The sequence below is a fragment of the Scylla paramamosain genome, chromosome 12 (assembly GCF_035594125.1).
Source record: "Scylla paramamosain isolate STU-SP2022 chromosome 12, ASM3559412v1, whole genome shotgun sequence".
NCBI lineage: Eukaryota > Metazoa > Arthropoda > Malacostraca > Decapoda > Portunidae > Scylla > Scylla paramamosain.
Window position 1 is genome coordinate 23,135,448 of NC_087162.1, and position 5,000 is coordinate 23,140,447.

At 42.1% G+C, this 5,000-nt stretch overlaps 1 long non-coding RNA gene across 1 annotated transcript in view; it reads left to right on the top strand.

Moving 5' to 3' along the window:
* The window catches only part of LOC135105906 (uncharacterized), a 45,682-nt gene that overhangs the window by 38,504 nt on the left and 2,178 nt on the right, over nt 1–5,000 (top strand). The window lies entirely within an intron of this gene.

A 5,000-nucleotide genomic window follows, 5' to 3' on the forward strand; every position in this document is an offset into this window, starting at 1 on the left:
GAGACTTAACCTGTTTTCTTCTCCGTCCCTTGGTTGGCTCTTCCTGTCTTCAATCTGTTTTTTTTTTTCTTAATTTACTGTACCTTGTTTTACTATTTTTTCCCTCCTTTTCATGAGTTTTTTTTTTTCCCTCCTCCGTCAACGTATTCGTGGTCCGTCCTTGCTCCCATTTTTCCCTTTAACCCCTTTCGTTACCTGCTTTCCATCTTTTTATCCGTAATTTAGTGCTCCTATTTTTACCCCCGTCGTCTTATTTACTGCTTTTACGTAATGCTTAAATTCCCCCCCAATTTTCCTTTCACCCCTTTTCTTTACCTTTTCTTGCCTTTCATCTTTTTTATCCAGAATTTAGTGCGGTCCTCTTTTACTCTCGTCTTATTTACTGCCTTGGGTAATGCTTATTTACCTTCCAATTTTCCTCCCGGAGCTTAAAGTTATTCCGAAGTTATCCCTTGTTATGCCTCGTGCCTCCCCCAGTCAGCCTTCGCCTCGGCCCGGGGTGGGAAAAGTGCACAAAGTTGCTTGGGTGTGGCGGCACGTGTGTTTGTTTTGGTGGATCAGCTGATTGGCGTCCGTCACTCCCTGCGGTGGCTTGCGTGGTCGTGGTGGTGGTGGTGGAGGGAGGGGCGGTGATGGAAAGTTGGCTTATTGTTGTTGTATCTCTCGTCTGTGTGTCTGTTTTGTTGTTTTGGTATGTTTGTCTTGTTTTGTCTTTGTTGTATTTATTTATTTTTTTATGTGTGTGTTTTTCTGTCGGTTTGTTTCTCTCTCTCTCTCTCTCTCTCTCTCTCTCTCTCTCTCTCTCTCTCTCTCTCTCTCTCTCTCTCTCTCTCTCTCTCTCTCTCTCTCTCTCTCTCTCTCTCTCTCACTAGCGTCACCCCGCAGTCTTGTCTTTCCACACACGTTTTCTTTCTCACACTGCAATGTCTGTTTCTCAATGTGTCGTCCCAGCAGCACCAGTCTCTTCTCTCCTGCCCCGCCGAGGTGAGTGTTGGTCGTGGAGGTGGTGGTGATGGTGGTGCTGGTGGTGGTGGTGGTGGTAGTGGTAGTCGTCGTGAGGCCCAAATTCTGAAGCGCTTTGCTCTCTCACAATGAAAGGTCACAGAGATGATTTGTCGGGCCCTCAAGAGTGTTTTTCCTGTTAATAGTGTAGAAATCTTGTTAATCTGTCACTAGGACCGTGAAAACACTTAAAAACACTTTGACGTCTCACCACGACTGTTTTCAAATGTCACAGAGGATTAAGCGGATTTTCAAGAGTGCTTCTCCTGTTAATAATGTAAAATTCTTGTTAATCTGTCTCAGAAACCTTAAAAACACCCTAAAAAACCCGTGTAACTTGAAAGTACTGGAGGTGCGGCGCAGAAATGTTTCAGAATATGGTCATGAGGCGCATCTTTTTCTTGTTTGTCAGTGTTTGTGTCAATTATGTAAATCCTCGTGCGTTCAGTTCCCCCTCGTCGGGCTGCGGCGGGAAGGTGTTGTGTATTGAAGAGAGAAAAATTGTAAGAAGTGTATTGGTAACGTGGAAGGAGGTTTTATTTTTCAATCTATTTATTTAGCTATTTATGGATTTGTTTTATTTTGTTTTATTTACTTATTTGTTTATTTTATTAATTCTTCTTCTTCTTATTTTTATTTATTTATTTATTTATTTAATTTTTTTTTTTTGGTGGTGGTGGGTGGAAAGTGTCAGGCGCGACCACCACACGTAAAGAAAAAAAAAGATTGAAAAACACCGTGTATCTTCCCCCCCCATGCAAGAATAATGGCGGCGGGTTTCTTTGTTACTCGAGGGACCGTAACGACAAAGGAAAAATTGTAGATGCCGTTTGACACATCCATCACCACCACCACCACCACCGTCACCTTTGTTGATTCCTTTACTTATTCACTCGTCCATTAGTTCCTTGCTGTCCACACTTGTGAGTATTTTGTGCATTGTTCCATCTACTCCCATGTCACCGCCTTGTCACTCAAGATCCCCCAGCGCTTTGTACCTTTTTTTTTTTTTTTTAAACTCTACAACTTTTCCTTCTTTACCCCCTTTTTTTCTCTCTCTCTCTCCTGTCTGCCTTCACGTTAATTATTATTATTATTTTTTTTTTTGTGATTACGTAAGCCATTCAATTTTTCCTTTATCATGTCCCTGTTTTTCCTCCTTCACGTTTTAGCGGTAACTATATCTTTTCTTTTCTCTTTTTTTTTGTATAAGCTATTCACCTTTCCTTCATTATCTTCCTGTTTTCCCTCCTTCACCTGTCTGTCTTCTACCTGTCCTTTCCTTTCCACTTTCTCCTTCCTCTTGGCTATCTCTCCCCCCTCTCCTCTTTTTTTCCGCACCTCCAAACTACTTTTTCGCCCTCACATGCCTGACTTTTCTATCCCAATCGACCCTGACCTACCTTCCTCACCTCACTGTCTTCAACCTGTCCTCACCTTGGCAGTACCTCCTCCGCCCCCTGTTTCCCATACTTCTATCTTTCCTTACTTTACATACTTCCTCTTCCTTCCTTACTATCCTCTCTCAACTCATTGCTTCACCTGCTTCTCATACCTGTCCTCACCTTTCTACACGTGTCTCCCTCTCCTCTTTCTCCTTTCCTCCTACTGTTCCTTTCTTCCACGCCAGTTTCCCCTCCTTTCCTATCTTCTCCCTCTTTCATATTCCTCTTCCATTCCTCTCACATTTTAGCTTCTCTCATCTTATCTCCTCATATACCTCTCCTCACTTCTCCTCCTCCTTTCCTATCTTTTCCTTCCCTCTTACAGACCTTCTCCATCTCTTCCCTGTATCCTTTCCCTTCTGCCAATCCAGCTAGTCTTCCCTTGCTCCCTGCCGTCCCTCTTTCATCCTCTTCACCACCCTCCGCTGATGGGCGTTAGCTGGGAGAGGAAGAAGATGGGAGGAGAGAAAATAGACAAGAGAGGATTACAGAGCTGCTCCATTTCCTATACATACTGACGATGGATGAGCGCTTGAAGGAGCACCGGCCGAGAGAAGAGGAAGGGAAGGGAAGGGAAGGACACACACATACAGGCACACATACCCATTAGCGTGCATTTTAACCCTTTTCAATAATAGAGATGCAAGTTACATGATATTCTAAGGGTCAGTGAAGGGTTTTGTAAGGTTAGGGTGGTTTTTTCTTATTAGGCAGGAATTATAACTTGTTGATTGTATGACTAATACTTTTAACTCTTTTCATTACCAAGGCACCTGTTTTATTATATTGTAGGTATCGCTGGAAGGTTCTGCTAAGTTTAATATGATATTCTTTGTTGTGTAGAAGTTATAAATTATATTACTGTGTCTTGTTTACTTCAACGTCCAGCTTCCATTTTTAACCCTTTTGTGAAACACGGCATCAGTTTTATTATATTTAGGTTGTTGCTGAAAAGTTTTGTTATATTCAGGACACTACTTCTCGTTTCGTAAGATTTGTAAATGATGGTAGTTGCTTATCGGGCAGAAATTGTCCTACTTACTCCATCATGACTGACTAATAGGCGATTTGGTGAAGTTTGGTAAGTTTGCAGTAGTGAATTGGCTAAATAGACAATGATGAAGTTGGTGAAACGTGTGAGAGGAAAAGAACAGGACTATATCAGACGAAGCATTGCAACCAATAAGGATTTTTTGTTTAGTATACTCATGTCGGGAAAAGTAAGATGAAAGGGAACTATTGGGAGAAAATTTACTTAGTGTTCCTTTTAGTGAAATTATCAGAAGGTAATGGAGTTTGATGAAATTTAATTTTTATTCATTTATTTTTAGTCATGCTCTCTCTCTCGCTGTCTTTTCCTCGCTCAAACGCAACGTCAGAAGCAGATGTGCGTGGTATTGACGCTTTTGTTGTGCACTGCCCCGCCTTTTGACCCATCCAGAGACAGCAACCCGGTGGAATGAATCGCAATGTGCACAGCAGCGTGAAGATAAAAAGTAAACAAAGTACCGAGCAAAGATAGAGATAAGCTGATGTGATTAATGGATAACTGAGCTCCTTTGAAGTGCTCGCAACCACCACCACTACCACCACCATCACCACCACCACTACTACCACTACTACTACTACTACTACTACTACTACTACTACTACTACTACTCTAATAATGAATTACAAACCCTACAGAAAATCGTATATATAATCTGATTCTCATAAAAAAAAGAATCTTCATTTTTAAAGGTTATCAATTCTTACCCTTACTTTCCTACCCATCCTCTCCACCACCACCACCACCACCACCATCACCACCACCACCATCACCACATCTGTAGCTCTAAGGTGTGGAGGAGCACAGGTAGGCCGCGAACACTATGAATATTGAACACCTGTCGTGGAGGGTATGTGAATGAGTGATGGTTTACGATAAGGTGCGACGGGCGTGTGGGTTTTCGCGCCACACACACACACACACACACACACACACACACACACACACACACACACACACACACACACACACACACACACACACACACACACACACACACACACACACACACACACACACACACAATCTTTTTGCGTGTCTGTCTGTCACTTCCCTGGTAAGGTGGGTCCCTGTTGTCATTATTAGGGGGTAAGGGGAGGGGGTTCATGAGAGGGGGTGGTTTTTGGGGGGATTGGGGCTTATGATCCTGATGCGAGGGTGTGGGGGATTAGAGGAGTTTCTGGGGTGTGGAAATCGACTGTGCTCGTGTGTGTGTGTGTGTGTGTGTGTGTGTGTGTGTGTCGTGTCCTGTCGTGTGTCGTCTAGGTGTGTGTTATGCATCGATAAAAATGTTCTTTCTTTCTTTACTATTTTTTACTACAAATTCTTCTTTTCTTTTTTTGTATTATCTCTTCTTTCTCTTTCTCTTTCTTTTTGTTTGTATATTTCTTCGTTTTATTTCTTTTTACTTTTTGTTACTTTCTTTTTCTTTCTTTTTTTTTTTCTTTTGACAGCCATCATGTATTTTCTTTTCACTTATCGCTGTTCTTTCTTCTGTTTGTCTG